A 24,221-nucleotide genomic window follows, 5' to 3' on the forward strand; every position below is an offset into this window, starting at 1 on the left:
AATGCTCTAGAAGCTAAAGTCGCAGAAATGTCACACATATTTGGCCTGCAACTTTCTGTGCGACAAATTCAGACAGGAAAAATCAGTATAAATCCTTAGAAAATTATCCCCCAGTGTCTCCATCTGCTGGCGGTATTGAATAAGCATTGCTGCACTGATGGGGTATGCATTAGACGAAAAAAAAGAAGAAAAAGAAGAATAATACGCCCAGAAAAGAGGCGAAAAGGAGAAAAACGTAAAAAAACGTGAAAAAAAAGTAAGAGGAAGAGAAGGGAAAAAAAGGTGGAAATGGGTTTAAAAGTGATTTAGGCGGAGAAATATATATATATATATATATATATATATATATATATATATACGCGCACACACACACATATATATAAACGTATTCTCCGTTGAGATATTGCAGCCGCTGCTGTGTCCAGGCCCAGGAGCCTTAGCACTGTGCTGTGATGTCACTCAATACCACTGACATCACTAGGTGTAAACAACATCTCTCCTTTGCTGTGTATGTGACTATGGAGCTGTTTGGTGATGTCGTCTATTATGGCCTTCATAGAAGCAACAGGAGGTTGTTGCATCCATCTAGAACCCTCAGAACTACAGTGCTATGATGTCACTCACTTCCACAGGCCTTGCAGAGTGTAAACAACAACAACCCAGCTTTGTTGTGTATGTAACCATAGGGATTTGTGATGTCACCTAGAACCTTCACAGCAGCGACAGCTTTATGAGGAGCATCAGCACTGCTCTGCCTGAGCAGAACCATCACCGCCATAGGTTGTCAAATAACCCGGGTTTAACCCACACAGGTAAGTCCAATGGGGTGCAGGCATGTCCTCTATGCTTACAGCTTCCCGTGGGTGTTGGTTTGATACCGTTTGGGGACAGCCAAGGAGGCATCTGCAGGCAACAAAGGTAGGTGTGTGCTTGTGTGTGTGTTTCCTATGCAGATCCTAAGCCCAGTGTCACATGCAAGTAGGAGGAGTAAGAAGGGTTCCTGGCAAATCCGGGTTATGGATTGCATTTAAAAAGGCCCCGTGGGAGTGCAATGGGCCCCTGTCTTGCTGCTTAGCAATAATGGTATGGGTTTAGGTTCTGCTGTGTGTACTGGTGGTTGACTGCCCCCCAGCCCAGAGTGTGCATGGAAAATTGTCTGGCAGCCTCCCTGACAGCAAGCAGTGATAGTGCCCATGAAGGGCACCTTGTTGGGCCCGCCCCTTTCACGGTTATCGCTTCTCGGCCTTTTGGCTAAGATCAAGTGTAGTATCTGTTCTTATCAGTTTAATATCTGATACGTCCCCTATCTGGGGACCATATATTAAATGGATTTTTGAGAACGGGGGCCAATTTCGAAGCTTGCTTCCGTCGCCCTATGCATTGACCCGATATGGCAGTATCTTCGGGTACAGTGCACCACCCCCTTACAGGGTTAAAAAGAAAGATTCCTACTTTCATTGCTACCTGCTTGCTGGCTAGCCAGCTAGCCAGCCCTGTGGGCCTTGCTGCTGCTGCAGCCAAAAAACAAAAGGTGGTGCTGCTGCTGCTTCTGCTGCTTCTGCTTCTGCTTGTGTCTGGCCGCTGTTGGAGCGTCCAGGCACAGGACTTCTGCTGCTGCTGACTAAATGGCCTCCTTAATTGGATCATTTGAGTAGCCAGCACACCTGTGCAGGTAGGGCATGACATGATAGGCAGCTGCCTTGATAGCGGGTGGGTGCTGAATGTTCCTAATTGACAAAATAAGATTAATGCTTATGAAGAAATATAAAATCTCATCCCTTCCCCAATATCGCGCCACACCCCTACCCCTTAATTCCCTGGTTGAACTTGATGGACATATGTCTTTTTTCGACCGTACTAACTATGTAACTATGTAACATAACATGGGGGGGGGGGGGGGTCTCCTGGCTGTTCACACAGGTGTGTCATTGCTGTACATTGACCATGCATTGCTTCTGTGGTATTGCAAAGGCAAAGACAAATGCTTCCAGCCATCCATTGCACTAATGGATTGGTCATCAGCTGGCTGTCTATGTCCCGCATCAATATAGACCAAAGTACAGAGGGTTAGGCTATGCTATTGTGCACCTACCTGATGCATCAGAAGGTGCGAGGCCCTTGCTAAATTCTGTGCACAGACTTTGAGATCTATACTTTAGACTGTATCTAAACCTGCTCCAACATGGACTGACATTCTGGCCTACTTTCAGCCGATGCGACTTGTCTGTCGCTGAACAGTCGCTTTTTATGTATTCAGCACCTATGTATAATGTTGTAAAAATGCTCTAGAAGCTAAAGTCGCAGAAATGTCACACATATTTGGCCTGCAACTTTCTGTGCGACAAATTCAGACAGGAAAAATCAGTATAAATCCTTAGAAAATTATCCCCCAGTGTCTCCATCTGCTGGCGGTATTGAATAAGCATTGCTGCACTGATGGGGTATGCATTAGACGAAAAAAAAGAAGAATAATACGCCCAGAAAAGAGGCGAAAAGGAGAAAAACGTAAAAAAACGTGAAAAAAAAGTAAGAGGAAGAGAAGGGAAAAAAAGGTGGAAATGGGTTTAAAAGTGATTTCGGCGGAGAAATATATATATATATATATATATATATATATATATATATATACGCGCACACACACACATATATATAAACGTATTCTCCGTTGAGATATTGCAGCCGCTGCTGTGTCCAGGCCCAGGAGCCTTAGCACTGTGCTGTGATGTCACTCAATACCACTGACATCACTAGGTGTAAACAACATCTCTCCTTTGCTGTGTATGTGACTATGGAGCTGTTTGGTGATGTCGTCTATTATGGCCTTCATAGAAGCAACAGGAGATTGTTGCATCCATCTAGAACCCTCAGAACTACAGTGCTATGATGTCACTCACTTCCACAGGCCTTGCAGAGTGTAAACAACAACAACCCAGCTTTGTTGTGTATGTAACCATAGGGATTTGTGATGTCACCTAGAACCTTCACAGCAGCGACAGCTTTATGAGGAGCATCAGCACTGCTCTGCCTGAGCAGAACCATCACCGCCATAGGTTGTCAAATAACCCGGGTTTAACCCACACAGGTAAGTCCAATGGGGTGCAGGCATGTCCTCTATGCTTACAGCTTCCCGTGGGTGTTGGTTTGATACCGTTTGGGGACAGCCAAGGAGGCATCTGCAGGCAACAAAGGTAGGTGTGTGCTTGTGTGTGTGTTTCCTATGCAGATCCTAAGCCCAGTGTCACATGCAAGTAGGAGGAGTAAGAAGGGTTCCTGGCAAATCCGGGTTATGGATTGCATTTAAAAAGGCCCCGTGGGAGTGCAATGGGCCCCTGTCTTGCTGCTTAGCAATAATGGTATGGGTTTAGGTTCTGCTGTGTGTACTGGTGGTTGACTGCCCCCCAGCCCAGAGTGTGCATGGAAAATTGTCTGGCAGCCTCCCTGACAGCAAGCAGTGATAGTGCCCATGAAGGGCACCTTGTTGGGCCCGCCCCTTTCACGGTTATCGCTTCTCGGCCTTTTGGCTAAGATCAAGTGTAGTATCTGTTCTTATCAGTTTAATATCTGATACGTCCCCTATCTGGGGACCATATATTAAATGGATTTTTGAGAACGGGGGCCGATTTCGAAGCTTGCTTCCGTCGCCCTATGCATTGACCCGATATGGCAGTATCTTCGGGTACAGTGCACCACCCCCTTACAGGGTTAAAAAGAAAGATTCCTACTTTCATTGCTACCTGCTTGCTGGCTAGCCAGCTAGCCAGCCCTGTGGGCCTTGCTGCTGCTGCAGCCAAAAAACAAAAGGTGGTGCTGCTGCTGCTTCTGCTGCTTCTGCTTCTGCTTGTGTCTGGCCGCTGTTGGAGCGTCCAGGCACAGGACTTCTGCTGCTGCTGACTAAATGGCCTCCTTAATTGGATCATTTGAGTAGCCAGCACACCTGTGCAGGTAGGGCATGACATGATAGGCAGCTGCCTTGATAGTGGGTGGGTGCTGAATGTTCCTAATTGACAAAATAAGATTAATGCTTATGAAGAAATATAAAATCTCATCCCTTCCCCAATATCGCGCCACACCCCTACCCCTTAATTCCCTGGTTGAACTTGATGGACATATGTCTTTTTTCGACCGTACTAACTATGTAACTATGTAACATAACATGGGGGGGGGGGGTCTCCTGGCTGTTCACACAGGTGTGTCATTGCTGTACATTGACCATGCATTGCTTCTGTGGTATTGCAAAGGCAAAGACAAATGCTTCCAGCCATCCATTGCACTAATGGATTGGTCATCAGCTGGCTGTCTATGTCCCGCATCAATATAGACCAAAGTACAGAGGGTTAGGCTATGCTATTGTGCACCTACCTGATGCATCAGAAGGTGCGAGGCCCTTGCTAAATTCTGTGCACAGACTTTGAGATCTATACTTTAGACTGTATCTAAACCTGCTCCAACATGGACTGACATTCTGGCCTACTTTCAGCCGATGCGACTTGTCTGTCGCTGAACAGTCGCTTTTTATGTATTCAGCACCTATGTATAATGTTGTAAAAATGCTCTAGAAGCTAAAGTCGCAGAAATGTCACACATATTTGGCCTGCAACTTTCTGTGCGACAAATTCAGACAGGAAAAATCAGTATAAATCCTTAGAAAATTATCCCCCAGTGTCTCCATCTGCTGGCGGTATTGAATAAGCATTGCTGCACTGATGGGGTATGCATTAGACGAAAAAAAAGAAGAAAAAGAAGAATAATACGCCCAGAAAAGAGGCGAAAAGGAGAAAAACGTAAAAAAACGTGAAAAAAAAGTAAGAGGAAGAGAAGGGAAAAAAAGGTGGAAATGGGTTTAAAAGTGATTTCGGCGGAGAAATATATATATATATATATATATATATATATATATATATATATACGCGCACACACACACATATATATAAACGTATTCTCCGTTGAGATATTGCAGCCGCTGCTGTGTCCAGGCCCAGGAGCCTTAGCACTGTGCTGTGATGTCACTCAATACCACTGACATCACTAGGTGTAAACAACATCTCTCCTTTGCTGTGTATGTGACTATGGAGCTGTTTGGTGATGTCGTCTATTATGGCCTTCATAGAAGCAACAGGAGGTTGTTGCATCCATCTAGAACCCTCAGAACTACAGTGCTATGATGTCACTCACTTCCACAGGCCTTGCAGAGTGTAAACAACAACAACCCAGCTTTGTTGTGTATGTAACCATAGGGATTTGTGATGTCACCTAGAACCTTCACAGCAGCGACAGCTTTATGAGGAGCATCAGCACTGCTCTGCCTGAGCAGAACCATCACCGCCATAGGTTGTCAAATAACCCGGGTTTAACCCACACAGGTAAGTCCAATGGGGTGCAGGCATGTCCTCTATGCTTACAGCTTCCCGTGGGTGTTGGTTTGATACCGTTTGGGGACAGCCAAGGAGGCATCTGCAGGCAACAAAGGTAGGTGTGTGCTTGTGTGTGTGTTTCCTATGCAGATCCTAAGCCCAGTGTCACATGCAAGTAGGAGGAGTAAGAAGGGTTCCTGGCAAATCCGGGTTATGGATTGCATTTAAAAAGGCCCCGTGGGAGTGCAATGGGCCCCTGTCTTGCTGCTTAGCAATAATGGTATGGGTTTAGGTTCTGCTGTGTGTACTGGTGGTTGACTGCCCCCCAGCCCAGAGTGTGCATGGAAAATTGTCTGGCAGCCTCCCTGACAGCAAGCAGTGATAGTGCCCATGAAGGGCACCTTGTTGGGCCCGCCCCTTTCACGGTTATCGCTTCTCGGCCTTTTGGCTAAGATCAAGTGTAGTATCTGTTCTTATCAGTTTAATATCTGATACGTCCCCTATCTGGGGACCATATATTAAATGGATTTTTGAGAACGGGGGCCGATTTCGAAGCTTGCTTCCGTCGCCCTATGCATTGACCCGATATGGCAGTATCTTCGGGTACAGTGCACCACCCCCTTACAGGGTTAAAAAGAAAGATTCCTACTTTCATTGCTACCTGCTTGCTGGCTAGCCAGCTAGCCAGCCCTGTGGGCCTTGCTGCTGCTGCAGCCAAAAAACAAAAGGTGGTGCTGCTGCTGCTTCTGCTGCTTCTGCTTCTGCTTGTGTCTGGCCGCTGTTGGAGCGTCCAGGCACAGGACTTCTGCTGCTGCTGACTAAATGGCCTCCTTAATTGGATCATTTGAGTAGCCAGCACACCTGTGCAGGTAGGGCATGACATGATAGGCAGCTGCCTTGATAGCGGGTGGGTGCTGAATGTTCCTAATTGACAAAATAAGATTAATGCTTATGAAGAAATATAAAATCTCATCCCTTCCCCAATATCGCGCCACACCCCTACCCCTTAATTCCCTGGTTGAACTTGATGGACATATGTCTTTTTTCGACCGTACTAACTATGTAACTATGTAACATAACATGGGGGGGGGGGGGGTCTCCTGGCTGTTCACACAGGTGTGTCATTGCTGTACATTGACCATGCATTGCTTCTGTGGTATTGCAAAGGCAAAGACAAATGCTTCCAGCCATCCATTGCACTAATGGATTGGTCATCAGCTGGCTGTCTATGTCCCGCATCAATATAGACCAAAGTACAGAGGGTTAGGCTATGCTATTGTGCACCTACCTGATGCATCAGAAGGTGCGAGGCCCTTGCTAAATTCTGTGCACAGACTTTGAGATCTATACTTTAGACTGTATCTAAACCTGCTCCAACATGGACTGACATTCTGGCCTACTTTCAGCCGATGCGACTTGTCTGTCGCTGAACAGTCGCTTTTTATGTATTCAGCACCTATGTATAATGTTGTAAAAATGCTCTAGAAGCTAAAGTCGCAGAAATGTCACACATATTTGGCCTGCAACTTTCTGTGCGACAAATTCAGACAGGAAAAATCAGTATAAATCCTTAGAAAATTATCCCCCAGTGTCTCCATCTGCTGGCGGTATTGAATAAGCATTGCTGCACTGATGGGGTATGCATTAGACGAAAAAAAAGAAGAAAAAGAAGAATAATACGCCCAGAAAAGAGGCGAAAAGGAGAAAAACGTAAAAAAAACGTGAAAAAAAAGTAAGAGGAAGAGAAGGGAAAAAAAGGTGGAAATGGGTTTAAAAGTGATTTCGGCGGAGAAATATATATATATATATATATATATATATATATATATATACGCGCACACACACACATGATATATAAACGTATTCTCCGTTGAGATATTGCAGCCGCTGCTGTGTCCAGGCCCAGGAGCCTTAGCACTGTGCTGTGATGTCACTCAATACCACTGACATCACTAGGTGTAAACAACATCTCTCCTTTGCTGTGTATGTGACTATGGAGCTGTTTGGTGATGTCGTCTATTATGGCCTTCATAGAAGCAACAGGAGGTTGTTGCATCCATCTAGAACCCTCAGAACTACAGTGCTATGATGTCACTCACTTCCACAGGCCTTGCAGAGTGTAAACAACAACAACCCAGCTTTGTTGTGTATGTAACCATAGGGATTTGTGATGTCACCTAGAACCTTCACAGCAGCGACAGCTTTATGAGGAGCATCAGCACTGCTCTGCCTGAGCAGAACCATCACCGCCATAGGTTGTCAAATAACCCGGGTTTAACCCACACAGGTAAGTCCAATGGGGTGCAGGCATGTCCTCTATGCTTACAGCTTCCCGTGGGTGTTGGTTTGATACCGTTTGGGGACAGCCCAAGGAGGCATCTGCAGGCAACAAAGGTAGGTGTGTGCTTGTGTGTGTGTTTCCTATGCAGATCCTAAGCCCAGTGTCACATGCAAGTAGGAGGAGTAAGAAGGGTTCCTGGCAAATCCGGGTTATGGATTGCATTTAAAAAGGCCCCGTGGGAGTGCAATGGGCCCCTGTCTTGCTGCTTAGCAATAATGGTATGGGTTTAGGTTCTGCTGTGTGTACTGGTGGTTGACTGCCCCCCCAGCCCAGAGTGTGCATGGAAAATTGTCTGGCAGCCTCCCTGACAGCAAGCAGTGATAGTGCCCATGAAGGGCACCTTGTTGGGCCCGCCCCTTTCACGGTTATCGCTTCTCGGCCTTTTGGCTAAGATCAAGTGTAGTATCTGTTCTTATCAGTTTAATATCTGATACGTCCCCTATCTGGGGACCATATATTAAATGGATTTTTGAGAACGGGGGCCGATTTCGAAGCTTGCTTCCGTCGCCCTATGCATTGACCTGATATGGCAGTATCTTCGGGTACAGTGCACCACCCCCTTACAGGGTTAAAAAGAAAGATTCCTACTTTCATTGCTACCTGCTTGCTGGCTAGCCAGCTAGCCAGCCCTGTGGGCCTTGCTGCTGCTGCAGCCAAAAAACAAAAGGTGGTGCTGCTGCTGCTTCTGCTGCTTCTGCTTCTGCTTGTGTCTGGCCGCTGTTGGAGCGTCCAGGCACAGGACTTCTGCTGCTGCTGACTAAATGGCCTCCTTAATTGGATCATTTGAGTAGCCAGCACACCTGTGCAGGTAGGGCATGACATGATAGGCAGCTGCCTTGATAGCGGGTGGGTGCTGAATGTTCCTAATTGACAAAATAAGATTAATGCTTATGAAGAAATATAAAATCTCATCCCTTCCCCAATATCGCGCCACACCCCTACCCCTTAATTCCCTGGTTGAACTTGATGGACATATGTCTTTTTTCGACCGTACTAACTATGTAACTATGTAACATAACATGGGGGGGGGGGGGGTCTCCTGGCTGTTCACACAGGTGTGTCATTGCTGTACATTGACCATGCATTGCTTCTGTGGTATTGCAAAGGCAAAGACAAATGCTTCCAGCCATCCATTGCACTAATGGATTGGTCATCAGCTGGCTGTCTATGTCCCGCATCAATATAGACCAAAGTACAGAGGGTTAGGCTATGCTATTGTGCACCTACCTGATGCATCAGAAGGTGCGAGGCCCTTGCTAAATTCTGTGCACAGACTTTGAGATCTATACTTTAGACTGTATCTAAACCTGCTCCAACATGGACTGACATTCTGGCCTACTTTCAGCCGATGCGACTTGTCTGTCGCTGAACAGTCGCTTTTTATGTATTCAGCACCTATGTATAATGTTGTAAAAATGCTCTAGAAGCTAAAGTCGCAGAAATGTCACACATATTTGGCCTGCAACTTTCTGTGCGACAAATTCAGACAGGAAAAATCAGTATAAATCCTTAGAAAATTATCCCCCAGTGTCTCCATCTGCTGGCGGTATTGAATAAGCATTGCTGCACTGATGGGGTATGCATTAGACGAAAAAAAAGAAGAAAAAGAAGAATAATACGCCCAGAAAAGAGGCGAAAAGGAGAAAAACGTAAAAAAACGTGAAAAAAAAGTAAGAGGAAGAGAAGGGAAAAAAAGGTGGAAATGGGTTTAAAAGTGATTTCGGCGGAGAAATATATATATATATATATATATATATATATATATATATATATATACGCGCACACACACACATATATATAAACGTATTCTCCGTTGAGATATTGCAGCCGCTGCTGTGTCCAGGCCCAGGAGCCTTAGCACTGTGCTGTGATGTCACTCAATACCACTGACATCACTAGGTGTAAACAACATCTCTCCTTTGCTGTGTATGTGACTATGGAGCTGTTTGGTGATGTCGTCTATTATGGCCTTCATAGAAGCAACAGGAGGTTGTTGCATCCATCTAGAACCCTCAGAACTACAGTGCTATGATGTCACTCACTTCCACAGGCCTTGCAGAGTGTAAACAACAACAACCCAGCTTTGTTGTGTATGTAACCATAGGGATTTGTGATGTCACCTAGAACCTTCACAGCAGCGACAGCTTTATGAGGAGCATCAGCACTGCTCTGCCTGAGCAGAACCATCACCGCCATAGGTTGTCAAATAACCCGGGTTTAACCCACACAGGTAAGTCCAATGGGGTGCAGGCATGTCCTCTATGCTTACAGCTTCCCGTGGGTGTTGGTTTGATACCGTTTGGGGACAGCCAAGGAGGCATCTGCAGGCAACAAAGGTAGGTGTGTGCTTGTGTGTGTGTTTCCTATGCAGATCCTAAGCCCAGTGTCACATGCAAGTAGGAGGAGTAAGAAGGGTTCCTGGCAAATCCGGGTTATGGATTGCATTTAAAAAGGCCCCGTGGGAGTGCAATGGGCCCCTGTCTTGCTGCTTAGCAATAATGGTATGGGTTTAGGTTCTGCTGTGTGTACTGGTGGTTGACTGCCCCCCAGCCCAGAGTGTGCATGGAAAATTGTCTGGCAGCCTCCCTGACAGCAAGCAGTGATAGTGCCCATGAAGGGCACCTTGTTGGGCCCGCCCCTTTCACGGTTATCGCTTCTCGGCCTTTTGGCTAAGATCAAGTGTAGTATCTGTTCTTATCAGTTTAATATCTGATACGTCCCCTATCTGGGGACCATATATTAAATGGATTTTTGAGAACGGGGGCCGATTTCGAAGCTTGCTTCCGTCGCCCTATGCATTGACCTGATATGGCAGTATCTTCGGGTACAGTGCACCACCCCCTTACAGGGTTAAAAAGAAAGATTCCTACTTTCATTGCTACCTGCTTGCTGGCTAGCCAGCTAGCCAGCCCTGTGGGCCTTGCTGCTGCTGCAGCCAAAAAACAAAAGGTGGTGCTGCTGCTGCTTCTGCTGCTTCTGCTTCTGCTTGTGTCTGGCCGCTGTTGGAGCGTCCAGGCACAGGACTTCTGCTGCTGCTGACTAAATGGCCTCCTTAATTGGATCATTTGAGTAGCCAGCACACCTGTGCAGGTAGGGCATGACATGATAGGCAGCTGCCTTGATAGCGGGTGGGTGCTGAATGTTCCTAATTGACAAAATAAGATTAATGCTTATGAAGAAATATAAAATCTCATCCCTTCCCCAATATCGCGCCACACCCCTACCCCTTAATTCCCTGGTTGAACTTGATGGACATATGTCTTTTTTCGACCGTACTAACTATGTAACTATGTAACATAACATGGGGGGGGGGGGGGTCTCCTGGCTGTTCACACAGGTGTGTCATTGCTGTACATTGACCATGCATTGCTTCTGTGGTATTGCAAAGGCAAAGACAAATGCTTCCAGCCATCCATTGCACTAATGGATTGGTCATCAGCTGGCTGTCTATGTCCCGCATCAATATAGACCAAAGTACAGAGGGTTAGGCTATGCTATTGTGCACCTACCTGATGCATCAGAAGGTGCGAGGCCCTTGCTAAATTCTGTGCACAGACTTTGAGATCTATACTTTAGACTGTATCTAAACCTGCTCCAACATGGACTGACATTCTGGCCTACTTTCAGCCGATGCGACTTGTCTGTCGCTGAACAGTCGCTTTTTATGTATTCAGCACCTATGTATAATGTTGTAAAAATGCTCTAGAAGCTAAAGTCGCAGAAATGTCACACATATTTGGCCTGCAACTTTCTGTGCGACAAATTCAGACAGGAAAAATCAGTATAAATCCTTAGAAAATTATCCCCCAGTGTCTCCATCTGCTGGCGGTATTGAATAAGCATTGCTGCACTGATGGGGTATGCATTAGACGAAAAAAAAGAAGAAAAAGAAGAATAATACGCCCAGAAAAGAGGCGAAAAGGAGAAAAACGTAAAAAAACGTGAAAAAAAAGTAAGAGGAAGAGAAGGGAAAAAAAGGTGGAAATGGGTTTAAAAGTGATTTCGGCGGAGAAATATATATATATATATATATATATATATATATATATACGCGCACACACACACATATATATAAACGTATTCTCCGTTGAGATATTGCAGCCGCTGCTGTGTCCAGGCCCAGGAGCCTTAGCACTGTGCTGTGATGTCACTCAATACCACTGACATCACTAGGTGTAAACAACATCTCTCCTTTGCTGTGTATGTGACTATGGAGCTGTTTGGTGATGTCGTCTATTATGGCCTTCATAGAAGCAACAGGAGATTGTTGCATCCATCTAGAACCCTCAGAACTACAGTGCTATGATGTCACTCACTTCCACAGGCCTTGCAGAGTGTAAACAACAACAACCCAGCTTTGTTGTGTATGTAACCATAGGGATTTGTGATGTCACCTAGAACCTTCACAGCAGCGACAGCTTTATGAGGAGCATCAGCACTGCTCTGCCTGAGCAGAACCATCACCGCCATAGGTTGTCAAATAACCCGGGTTTAACCCACACAGGTAAGTCCAATGGGGTGCAGGCATGTCCTCTATGCTTACAGCTTCCCGTGGGTGTTGGTTTGATACCGTTTGGGGACAGCCAAGGAGGCATCTGCAGGCAACAAAGGTAGGTGTGTGCTTGTGTGTGTGTTTCCTATGCAGATCCTAAGCCCAGTGTCACATGCAAGTAGGAGGAGTAAGAAGGGTTCCTGGCAAATCCGGGTTATGGATTGCATTTAAAAAGGCCCCGTGGGAGTGCAATGGGCCCCTGTCTTGCTGCTTAGCAATAATGGTATGGGTTTAGGTTCTGCTGTGTGTACTGGTGGTTGACTGCCCCCCAGCCCAGAGTGTGCATGGAAAATTGTCTGGCAGCCTCCCTGACAGCAAGCAGTGATAGTGCCCATGAAGGGCACCTTGTTGGGCCCGCCCCTTTCACGGTTATCGCTTCTCGGCCTTTTGGCTAAGATCAAGTGTAGTTTCGGCTCATTTGGTCTGGCCAGAGGGTGTCTGGGGTACCCGGCTCCTTGGCCTTGGGGGATCGTCCTTCCTAACGGAGGGACTTCACCCCCTTGCTGCAATTGGGGAGCCGGCCTAGTCCCCGGACAACGGGGAGCGATCCCCTTTCACTGCCCACATTCTGTGGGGGAGTGTCTTTTGTTCCTGTTGGACGTGATTTTCTACAAGATGGCAGAAGAACCGGAGATGCCTGGAACCAGAGAAGAGGAGATGCCCTTTTTCGGGAGGATTAAAAATGGCGTTCGCATCCTGCTGAAGGACTCTGCTAAGAGAGGAAGAGGACTTTCTTTTGTAGTGGAGGACATGCTGTTTGGACTTCTGCACGTATCCAAGGTACAGATTCGGTCTATGCTGGAATTCCCCAAGAGGGGGTGTTATGACATAATCTTTGTCTCTGATGAAGATTGTGATTCATTTTGTAAGAAAGTGGATGCCTCTAAGACTCATGTAATCTGGGAAGGCGTGGAAGTTATTCCCCATTTTCCAGGGAAAGAAAAAATATTGACTGTAAGAATGTATAGTCCATATATCCCTGAGGAGGACATAGTTGTTTTTTTGGACCAGTTTTGTGAAGAGATTGTGCCTTTGGGTAAAGTATTTAACCAGTATGGGGTTTGGACAACAAAATGGAAGTTTAAAGTAAAATTTAGGGAGGAGGCGGGAGGGGGAACAGTGTTTCCTCCTTCCCGTTTCAAGATAGGTTCCATAAATGGGGACCTGTTTTTTGCTGGAATGCAGAATTTCTGCCGTAAGTGCAGACAATATGGACACCTGAAAGATGAATGTACGTATCTATGGTGTTATAAATGCCAGAAGGAAGGACATGGAACAGAGTCGTGTACCCAGAGGGGTAAATGTAATTTGTGTAACCAAAGTGGACATTTGTACGCAAATTGTCCAAAGAAGAAAAAGAAGAGAGAAGATGTGGGTTTGCTGCAAGATGAACCAGAAATTAATAAGAAGACTGGGCATTACTCTAAAAACTGCCCAGAAAAATCTGTGGCTATGGAGTTTGAAAGTGAAGTAAAGTTGAAGAGGAAGAAAAAAGAAGAAGAAAGTGGGAGTGAGGCTTCTGAAGGGGAGCCAACAGAGGAATTGAAGAAAAGATTTCTTGGTGAATATTTTGTTGGTTTTTTGGGCGAGGTGCTGGACCAAGCCCCAAAGGAAGAAAGAGAAGTATTTGTGCAAGATTTACTAAAATTTAAAATAAAAGTGAACACTCGACTTGAAACTGCGAGGGAAAAAGTATTGCAGTCCTTAAAGCCTGATGTGGGACGCTTCATGGCGACCTACCAAGTGTCGCCATGGTTGGCAGTTCCAGTTAAAAAAGCTTTGAAGAGTGGAGCTCTTCAATTCGGATTAATTGATTATTTGGGAGTTTTTGCTTGGAGAAAGGGTTTGATTTTGGAATAAGGTTTATTTGAGTTTTTGTTGTTAGTTATGTTGTTTTAATTTGTTTTATTTTGGAAATAAATAAAAAAGTTACCTGATGATGAGCACAAAAATCTAGTTCACATAAGATCTTAGAACTATGATTTAGTTCTGAGGGAAACTTAAAAAAAAAAAAAAAAAAATCTGTTCTTATCAGTTTAATATCTGATACGTCCCCTATCTGGGGACCATATATTAAATGGATTTTTGAGAACGGGGGCCGATTTCGAAGCTTGCTTCCGTCGCCCTATGCATTGACCCGATATGGCAGTATCTTCGGGTACAGTGCACCACCCCCTTACAGGGTTAAAAAGAAAGATTCCTACTTTCATTGCTACCTGCTTGCTGGCTAGCCAGCTAGCCAGCCCTGTGGGCCTTGCTGCTGCTGCAGCCAAAAAACAAAAGGTGGTGCTGCTGCTGCTTCTGCTGCTTCTGCTTCTGCTTGTGTCTGGCCGCTGTTGGAGCGTCCAGGCACAGGACTTCTGCTGCTGCTGACTAAATGGCCTCCTTAATTGGATCATTTGAGTAGCCAGCACACCTGTGCAGGTAGGGCATGACATGATAGGCAGCTGCCTTGATAGCGGGTGGGTGCTGAATGTTCCTAATTGACAAAATAAGATTAATGCTTATGAAGAAATATAAAATCTCATCCCTTCCCCAATATCGCGCCACACCCCTACCCCTTAATTCCCTGGTTGAACTTGATGGACATATGTCTTTTTTCGACCGTACTAACTATGTAACTATGTAACATAACATGGGGGGGGGGGGGGGTCTCCTGGCTGTTCACACAGGTGTGTCATTGCTGTACATTGACCATGCATTGCTTCTGTGGTATTGCAAAGGCAAAGACAAATGCTTCCAGCCATCCATTGCACTAATGGATTGGTCATCAGCTGGCTGTCTATGTCCCGCATCAATATAGACCAAAGTACAGAGGGTTAGGCTATGCTATTGTGCACCTACCTGATGCATCAGAAGGTGCGAGGCCCTTGCTAAATTCTGTGCACAGACTTTGAGATCTATACTTTAGACTGTATCTAAACCTGCTCCAACATGGACTGACATTCTGGCCTACTTTCAGCCGATGCGACTTGTCTGTCGCTGAACAGTCGCTTTTTATGTATTCAGCACCTATGTATAATGTTGTAAAAATGCTCTAGAAGCTAAAGTCGCAGAAATGTCACACATATTTGGCCTGCAACTTTCTGTGCGACAAATTCAGACAGGAAAAATCAGTATAAATCCTTAGAAAATTATCCCCCAGTGTCTCCATCTGCTGGCGGTATTGAATAAGCATTGCTGCACTGATGGGGTATGCATTAGACGAAAAAAAAGAAGAAAAAGAAGAATAATACGCCCAGAAAAGAGGCGAAAAGGAGAAAAACGTAAAAAAACGTGAAAAAAAAGTAAGAGGAAGAGAAGGGAAAAAAAGGTGGAAATGGGTTTAAAAGTGATTTCGGCGGAGAAATATATATATATATATATATATATATATATATATATATATATATACGCGCACACACACACATATATATAAACGTATTCTCCGTTGAGATATTGCAGCCGCTGCTGTGTCCAGGCCCAGGAGCCTTAGCACTGTGCTGTGATGTCACTCAATACCACTGACATCACTAGGTGTAAACAACATCTCTCCTTTGCTGTGTATGTGACTATGGAGCTCTTTGGTGATGTCGTCTATTATGGCCTTCATAGAAGCAACAGGAGATTGTTGCATCCATCTAGAACCCTCAGAACTACAGTGCTATGATGTCACTCACTTCCACAGGCCTTGCAGAGTGTAAACAACAACAACCCAGCTTTGTTGTGTATGTAACCATAGGGATTTGTGATGTCACCTAGAACCTTCACAGCAGCGACAGCTTTATGAGGAGCATCAGCACTGCTCTGCCTGAGCAGAACCATCACCGCCATAGGTTGTCAAATAACCCGGGTTTAAACCACACAGGTAAGTCCAATGGGGTGCAGGCATGTCCTCTATGCTTACAGCTTCCCGTGGGTGTTGGTTTGATACCGTTTGGGGACAGCCAAGGAGGCATCTGCAGGCAACAAAGGTAGGTGTGTGCTTGTGTGTGTGTTTCCTATGCAGATCCTAAGCCCAGTGTCACATGCAAGTAGGAGGAGTAAGAAGGGTTCCTGGCAAATCCGGGTTATGGATTGCATTTAAAAAGGCCCCGTGGGAGTGCAATGGGCCCCTGTCTTGCTGCTTAGCAATAATGGTATGGGTTTAGGTTCTGCTGTGTGTACTGGTGGTTGACTGCCCCCCAGCCCAGAGTGTGCATGGAAAATTGTCTGGCAGCCTCCCTGACAGCAAGCAGTGATAGTGCCCATGAAGGGCACCTTGTTGGGCCCGCCCCTTTCACGGTTATCGCTTCTCGGCCTTTTGGCTAAGATCAAGTGTAGTATCTGTTCTTATCAGTTTAATATCTGATACGTCCCCTATCTGGGGACCATATATTAAATGGATTTTTGAGAACGGGGGCCGATTTCGAAGCTTGCTTCCGTCGCCCTATGCATTGACCCGATATGGCAGTATCTTCGGGTACAGTGCACCACCCCCTTACAGGGTTAAAAAGAAAGATTCCTACTTTCATTGCTACCTGCTTGCTGGCTAGCCAGCTAGCCAGCCCTGTGGGCCTTGCTGCTGCTGCAGCCAAAAAACAAAAGGTGGTGCTGCTGCTGCTTCTGCTGCTTCTGCTTCTGCTTGTGTCTGGCCGCTGTTGGAGCGTCCAGGCACAGGACTTCTGCTGCTGCTGACTAAATGGCCTCCTTAATTGGATCATTTGAGTAGCCAGCACACCTGTGCAGGTAGGGCATGACATGATAGGCAGCTGCCTTGATAGCGGGTGGGTGCTGAATGTTCCTAATTGACAAAATAAGATTAATGCTTATGAAGAAATATAAAATCTCATCCCTTCCCCAATATCGCGCCACACCCCTACCCCTTAATTCCCTGGTTGAACTTGATGGACATATGTCTTTTTTCGACCGTACTAACTATGTAACTATGTAACATAACATGGGGGGGGGGGGGGGTCTCCTGGCTGTTCACACAGGTGTGTCATTGCTGTACATTGACCATGCATTGCTTCTGTGGTATTGCAAAGGCAAAGACAAATGCTTCCAGCCATCCATTGCACTAATGGATTGGTCATCAGCTGGCTGTCTATGTCCCGCATCAATATAGACCAAAGTACAGAGGGTTAGGCTATGCTATTGTGCACCTACCTGATGCATCAGAAGGTGCGAGGCCCTTGCTAAATTCTGTGCACAGACTTTGAGATCTATACTTTAGACTGTATCTAAACCTGCTCCAACATGGACTGACATTCTGGCCTACTTTCAGCCGATGCGACTTGTCTGTCGCTGAACAGTCGCTTTTTATGTATTCAGCACCTATGTATAATGTTGTAAAAATGCTCTAGAAGCTAAAGTCGCAGAAATGTCACACATATTTGGCCTGCAACTTTCTGTGCAACAAATTCAGACAGGAAAAATCAGTATAAATCCTTAGAAAATTATCCCCCAGTGTCTCCATCTGCTGGCGGTATTGAATAAGCATTGCTGCACTGATGGGGTATGCATTAGACGAAAAAAAAGAAGAATAATACGCCCAGAAAAGAGGCGAAAAGGAGAAAAACGTAAAAAAACGTGAAAAAAAAGTAAGAGGAAGAGAAGGGAAAAAAAGGTGGAAATGGGTTTAAAAGTGATTTCGGCGGAGAAATATACAGTGCTATGATGTCACTCACTTCCACAGGCCTTGCAGAGTGTAAACAACAACAACCCAGCTTTGTTGTGTATGTAACCATAGGGATTTGTGATGTCACCTAGAACCTTCACAGCAGCGACAGCTTTATGAGGAGCATCAGCACTGCTCTGCCTGAGCAGAACCATCACCGCCATAGGTTGTCAAATAACCCGGGTTTAACCCACACAGGTAAGTCCAATGGGGTGCAGGCATGTCCTCTATGCTTACAGCTTCCCGTGGGTGTTGGTTTGATACCGTTTGGGGACAGCCAAGGAGGCATCTGCAGGCAACAAAGGTAGGTGTGTGCTTGTGTGTGTGTTTCCTATGCAGATCCTAAGCCCAGTGTCACATGCAAGTAGGAGGAGTAAGAAGGGTTCCTGGCAAATCCGGGTTATGGATTGCATTTAAAAAGGCCCCGTGGGAGTGCAATGGGCCCCTGTCTTGCTGCTTAGCAATAATGGTATGGGTTTAGGTTCTGCTGTGTGTACTGGTGGTTGACTGCCCCCCAGCCCAGAGTGTGCATGGAAAATTGTCTGGCAGCCTCCCTGACAGCAAGCAGTGATAGTGCCCATGAAGGGCACCTTGTTGGGCCCGCCCCTTTCACGGTTATCGCTTCTCGGCCTTTTGGCTAAGATCAAGTGTAGTATCTGTTCTTATCAGTTTAATATCTGATACGTCCCCTATCTGGGGACCATATATTAAATGGATTTTTGAGAACGGGGGCCGATTTCGAAGCTTGCTTCCGTCGCCCTATGCATTGACCCGATATGGCAGTATCTTCGGGTACAGTGCACCACCCCCTTACAGGGTTAAAAAGAAAGATTCCTACTTTCATTGCTACCTGCTTGCTGGCTAGCCAGCTAGCCAGCCCTGTGGGCCTTGCTGCTGCTGCAGCCAAAAAACAAAAGGTGGTGCTGCTGCTGCTTCTGCTGCTTCTGCTTCTGCTTGTGTCTGGCCGCTGTTGGAGCGTCCAGGCACAGGACTTCTGCTGCTGCTGACTAAATGGCCTCCTTAATTGGATCATTTGAGTAGCCAGCACACCTGTGCAGGTAGGGCATGACATGATAGGCAGCTGCCTTGATAGCGGGTGGGTGCTGAATGTTCCTAATTGACAAAATAAGATTAATGCTTATGAAGAAATATAAAATCTCATCCCTTCCCCAATATCGCGCCACACCCCTACCCCTTAATTCCCTGGTTGAACTTGATGGACATATGTCTTTTTTCGACCGTACTAACTATGTAACTATGTAACATAACATGGGGGGGGGGGGGTCTCCTGGCTGTTCACACAGGTGTGTCATTGCTGTACATTGACCATGCATTGCTTCTGTGGTATTGCAAAGGCAAAGACAAATGCTTCCAGCCATCCATTGCACTAATGGATTGGTCATCAGCTGGCTGTCTATGTCCCGCATCAATATAGACCAAAGTACAGAGGGTTAGGCTATGCTATTGTGCACCTACCTGATGCATCAGAAGGTGCGAGGCCCTTGCTAAATTCTGTGCACAGACTTTGAGATCTATACTTTAGACTGTATCTAAACCTGCTCCAACATGGACTGACATTCTGGCCTACTTTCAGCCGATGCGACTTGTTTGTCGCTGAACAGTCGCTTTTTATGTATTCAGCACCTATGTATAATGTTGTAAAAATGCTCTAGAAGCTAAAGTCGCAGAAATGTCACACATATTTGGCCTGCAACTTTCTGTGCGACAAATTCAGACAGGAAAAATCAGTATAAATCCTTAGAAAATTATCCCCCAGTGTCTCCATCTGCTGGCGGTATTGAATAAGCATTGCTGCACTGATGGGGTATGCATTAGACGAAAAAAAAGAAGAAAAAGAAGAATAATACGCCCAGAAAAGAGGCGAAAAGGAGAAAAATGTAAAAAAACGTGAAAAAAAAGTAAGAGGAAGAGAAGGGAAAAAAAGGTGGAAATGGGTTTAAAAGTGATTTCGGCGGAGAAATATATATATATATATATATATATATATATATATATATATATATACGCGCACACACACACATATATATAAACGTATTCTCCGTTGAGATATTGCAGCCGCTGCTGTGTCCAGGCCCAGGAGCCTTAGCACTGTGCTGTGATGTCACTCAATACCACTGACATCACTAGGTGTAAACAACATCTCTCCTTTGCTGTGTATGTGACTATGGAGCTCTTTGGTGATGTCGTCTATTATGGCCTTCATAGAAGCAACAGGAGATTGTTGCATCCATCTAGAACCCTCAGAACTACAGTGCTATGATGTCACTCACTTCCACAGGCCTTGCAGAGTGTAAACAACAACAACCCAGCTTTGTTGTGTATGTAACCATAGGGATTTGTGATGTCACCTAGAACCTTCACAGCAGCGACAGCTTTATGAGGAGCATCAGCACTGCTCTGCCTGAGCAGAACCATCACCGCCATAGGTTGTCAAATAACCCGGGTTTAACCCACACAGGTAAGTCCAATGGGGTGCAGGCATGTCCTCTATGCTTACAGCTTCCCGTGGGTGTTGGTTTGATACCGTTTGGGGACAGCCAAGGAGGCATCTGCAGGCAACAAAGGTAGGTGTGTGCTTGTGTGTGTGTTTCCTATCCAGATCCTAAGCCCAGTGTCACATGCAAGTAGGAGGAGTAAGAAGGGTTCCTGGCAAATCCGGGTTATGGATTGCATTTAAAAAGGCCCCGTGGGAGTGCAATGGGCCCCTGTCTTGCTGCTTAGCAATAATGGTATGGGTTTAGGTTCTGCTGTGTGTACTGGTGGTTGACTGCCCCCCAGCCCAGAGTGTGCATGGAAAATTGTCTGGCAGCCTCCCTGACAGCAAGCAGTCATAGTGCCCATGAAGGGCACCTTGTTGGGCCCGCCCCTTTCACGGTTATCGCTTCTCGGCCTTTTGGCTAAGATCAAGTGTAGTATCTGTTCTTATCAGTTTAATATCTGATACGTCCCCTATCTGGGGACCATATATTAAATGGATTTTTGAGAACGGGGGCCGATTTCGAAGCTTGCTTCCGTCGCCCTATGCATTGACCCGATATGGCAGTATCTTCGGGTACAGTGCACCACCCCCTTACAGGGTTAAAAAGAAAGATTCCTACTTTCATTGCTACCTGCTTGCTGGCTAGCCAGCTAGCCAGCCCTGTGGGCCTTGCTGCTGCTGCAGCCAAAAAACAAAAGGTGGTGCTGCTGCTGCTTCTGCTGCTTCTGCTTCTGCTTGTGTCTGGCCGCTGTTGGAGCGTCCAGGCACAGGACTTCTGCTGCTGCTGACTAAATGGCCTCCTTAATTGGATCATTTGAGTAGCCAGCACACCTGTGCAGGTAGGGCATGACATGATAGGCAGCTGCCTTGATAGCGGGTGGGTGCTGAATGTTCCTAATTGACAAAATAAGATTAATGCTTATGAAGAAATATAAAATCTCATCCCTTCCCCAATATCGCGCCACACCCCTACCCCTTAATTCCCTGGTTGAACTTGATGGACATATGTCTTTTTTCGACCGTACTAACTATGTAACTATGTAACATAACATGGGGGGGGGGGGGGGGTCTCCTGGCTGTTCACACAGGTGTGTCATTGCTGTACATTGACCATGCATTGCTTCTGTGGTATTGCAAAGGCAAAGACAAATGCTTCCAGCCATCCATTGCACTAATGGATTGGTCATCAGCTGGCTGTCTATGTCCCGCATCAATATAGACCAAAGTACAGAGGGTTAGGCTATGCTATTGTGCACCTACCTGATGCATCAGAAGGTGCGAGGCCCTTGCTAAATTCTGTGCACAGACTTTGAGATCTATACTTTAGACTGTATCTAAACCTGCTCCAACATGGACTGACATTCTGGCCTACTTTCAGCCGATGCGACTTGTCTGTCGCTGAACAGTCGCTTTTTATGTATTCAGCACCTATGTATAATGTTGTAAAAATGCTCTAGAAGCTAAAGTCGCAGAAATGTCACACATATTTGGCCTGCAACTTTCTGTGCGACAAATTCAGACAGGAAAAATCAGTATAAATCCTTAGAAAATTATCCCCCAGTGTCTCCATCTGCTGGCGGTATTGAATAAGCATTGCTGCACTGATGGGGTATGCATTAGACGAAAAAAAAGAAGAATAATACGCCCAGAAAAGAGGCGAAAAGGAGAAAAACGTAAAAAAACGTGAAAAAAAAGTAAGAGGAAGAGAAGGGAAAAAAAGGTGGAAATGGGTTTAAAAGTGATTTCGGCGGAGAAATATATATATATATATATATATATATATATATATATATATACGCGCACACACACACATATATATAAACGTATTCTCCGTTGAGATATTGCAGCCGCTGCTGTGTCCAGGCCCAGGAGCCTTAGCACTGTGCTGTGATGTCACTCAATACCACTGACATCACTAGGTGTAAACAACATCTCTCCTTTGCTGTGTATGTGACTATGGAGCTGTTTGGTGATGTCGTCTATTATGGCCTTCATAGAAGCAACAGGAGATTGTTGCATCCATCTAGAACCCTCAGAACTACAGTGCTATGATGTCACTCACTTCACAGGCCTTGCAGAGTGTAAACAACAACAACCCAGCTTTGTTGTGTATGTAACCATAGGGATTTGTGATGTCACCTAGAACCTTCACAGCAGCGACAGCTTTATGAGGAGCATCAGCACTGCTCTGCCTGAGCAGAACCATCACCGCCATAGGTTGTCAAATAACCCGGGTTTAACCCACACAGGTAAGTCCAATGGGGTGCAGGCATGTCCTCTATGCTTACAGCTTCCCGTGGGTGTTGGTTTGATACCGTTTGGGGACAGCCAAGGAGGCATCTGCAGGCAACAAAGGTAGGTGTGTGCTTGTGTGTGTGTTTCCTATGCAGATCCTAAGCCCAGTGTCACATGCAAGTAGGAGGAGTAAGAAGGGTTCCTGGCAAATCCGGGTTATGGATTGCATTTAAAAAGGCCCCGTGGGAGTGCAATGGGCCCCTGTCTTGCTGCTTAGCAATAATGGTATGGGTTTAGGTTCTGCTGTGTGTACTGGTGGTTGACTGCCCCCCAGCCCAGAGTGTGCATGGAAAATTGTCTGGCAGCCTCCCTGACAGCAAGCAGTGATAGTGCCCATGAAGGGCACCTTGTTGGGCCCGCCCCTTTCACGGTTATCGCTTCTCGGCCTTTTGGCTAAGATCAAGTGTAGTATCTGTTCTTATCAGTTTAATATCTGATACGTCCCCTATCTGGGGACCATATATTAAATGGATTTTTGAGAACGGGGGCCGATTTCGAAGCTTGCTTCTGTCGCCCTATGCATTGACCCGATATGGCAGTATCTTCGGGTACAGTGCACCACCCCCTTACAGGGTTAAAAAGAAAGATTCCTACTTTCATTGCTACCTGCTTGCTGGCTAGCCAGCTAGCCAGCCTGTGGGCCTTGCTGCTGCTGCAGCCAAAAAACAAAAAGGTGGTGCTGCTGCTGCTTCTGCTGCTTCTGCTTCTGCTTGTGTCTGGCCGCTGTTGGAGCATCCAGGCACAGGACTTCTGCTGCTGCTGACTAAATGGCCTCCTTAATTGGATCATTTGAGTAGCCAGCACACCTGTGCAGGTAGGGCATGACATGATAGGCAGCTGCCTTGATAGCGGGTGGGTGCTGAATGTTCCTAATTGACAAAATAAGATTAATGCTTATGAAGAAATATAAAATCTCATCCCTTCCCCAATATCGCGCCACACCCCTACCCCTTAATTCCTGGTTGAACTTGATGGACATATGTCTTTTTTCGACCGTACTAACTATGTAACTATGTAACATAACATGGGGGGGGGGGGGGGGGGGTCTCCTGGCTGTTCACACAGGTGTGTCATTGCTGTACATTGACCATGCATTGCTTCTGTGGTATTGCAAAGGCAAAGACAAATGCTTCCAGCCATCCATTGCACTAATGGATTGGTCATCAGCTGGCTGTCTATGTCCCGCATCAATATAGACCAAAGTACAGAGGGTTAGGCTATGCTATTGTGCACCTACCTGATGCATCAGAAGGTGCGAGGCCCTTGCTAAATTCTGTGCACAGACTTTGAGATCTATACTTTAGACTGTATCTAAACCTGCTCCAACATGGACTGACATTCTGGCCTACTTTCAGCCGATGCGACTTGTCTGTCGCTGAACAGTCGCTTTTTATGTATTCAGCACCTATGTATAATGTTGTAAAAATGCTCTAGAAGCTAAAGTCGCAGAAATGTCACACATATTTGGCCTGCAACTTTCTGTGCGACAAATTCAGACAGGAAAAATCAGTATAAATCCTTAGAAAATTATCCCCAGTGTCTCC

General features: G+C 45.9%; 10 non-coding genes across 10 annotated transcripts; all 10 read left to right on the top strand.

Moving 5' to 3' along the window:
• The first annotated feature begins 1,231 nt into the window (after positions 1-1,231).
• On the top strand, positions 1,232-1,422 carry LOC130328499 (U2 spliceosomal RNA). The gene has a single exon (XR_008872469.1). It is a non-coding gene; the product is annotated as a U2 spliceosomal RNA (small nuclear RNA).
• Positions 1,423-3,501: 2,079 nt separating this feature from the next.
• Positions 3,502-3,692, top strand: LOC130328507 (U2 spliceosomal RNA). The gene has a single exon (XR_008872476.1). It is a non-coding gene; the product is annotated as a U2 spliceosomal RNA (small nuclear RNA).
• A 2,087-nt stretch (positions 3,693-5,779) lies between these two features.
• LOC130328508 (U2 spliceosomal RNA) lies at positions 5,780-5,970 on the top strand. The gene has a single exon (XR_008872477.1). It is a non-coding gene; the product is annotated as a U2 spliceosomal RNA (small nuclear RNA).
• A 2,089-nt stretch (positions 5,971-8,059) lies between these two features.
• Positions 8,060-8,250, top strand: LOC130328503 (U2 spliceosomal RNA). The gene has a single exon (XR_008872472.1). It is a non-coding gene; the product is annotated as a U2 spliceosomal RNA (small nuclear RNA).
• Positions 8,251-10,341: 2,091 nt separating this feature from the next.
• LOC130328504 (U2 spliceosomal RNA) lies at positions 10,342-10,532 on the top strand. The gene has a single exon (XR_008872473.1). It is a non-coding gene; the product is annotated as a U2 spliceosomal RNA (small nuclear RNA).
• Positions 10,533-14,222: 3,690 nt separating this feature from the next.
• On the top strand, positions 14,223-14,418 carry LOC130328505 (U2 spliceosomal RNA). Its single transcript, XR_008872474.1, has one exon. It is a non-coding gene; the product is annotated as a U2 spliceosomal RNA (small nuclear RNA).
• A 2,092-nt stretch (positions 14,419-16,510) lies between these two features.
• LOC130328509 (U2 spliceosomal RNA) lies at positions 16,511-16,701 on the top strand. The gene has a single exon (XR_008872478.1). It is a non-coding gene; the product is annotated as a U2 spliceosomal RNA (small nuclear RNA).
• Positions 16,702-18,499: 1,798 nt separating this feature from the next.
• LOC130328501 (U2 spliceosomal RNA) lies at positions 18,500-18,690 on the top strand. Its single transcript, XR_008872470.1, has one exon. It is a non-coding gene; the product is annotated as a U2 spliceosomal RNA (small nuclear RNA).
• A 2,090-nt stretch (positions 18,691-20,780) lies between these two features.
• LOC130328502 (U2 spliceosomal RNA) lies at positions 20,781-20,971 on the top strand. The gene has a single exon (XR_008872471.1). It is a non-coding gene; the product is annotated as a U2 spliceosomal RNA (small nuclear RNA).
• Positions 20,972-23,050: 2,079 nt separating this feature from the next.
• Positions 23,051-23,241, top strand: LOC130328506 (U2 spliceosomal RNA). Its single transcript, XR_008872475.1, has one exon. It is a non-coding gene; the product is annotated as a U2 spliceosomal RNA (small nuclear RNA).
• The last annotated feature ends 980 nt before the right edge of the window (positions 23,242-24,221 follow it).

This window comes from Hyla sarda, unplaced genomic scaffold, assembly GCF_029499605.1.
Source record: "Hyla sarda isolate aHylSar1 unplaced genomic scaffold, aHylSar1.hap1 scaffold_3086, whole genome shotgun sequence".
Lineage (NCBI taxonomy): Eukaryota > Metazoa > Chordata > Amphibia > Anura > Hylidae > Hyla > Hyla sarda.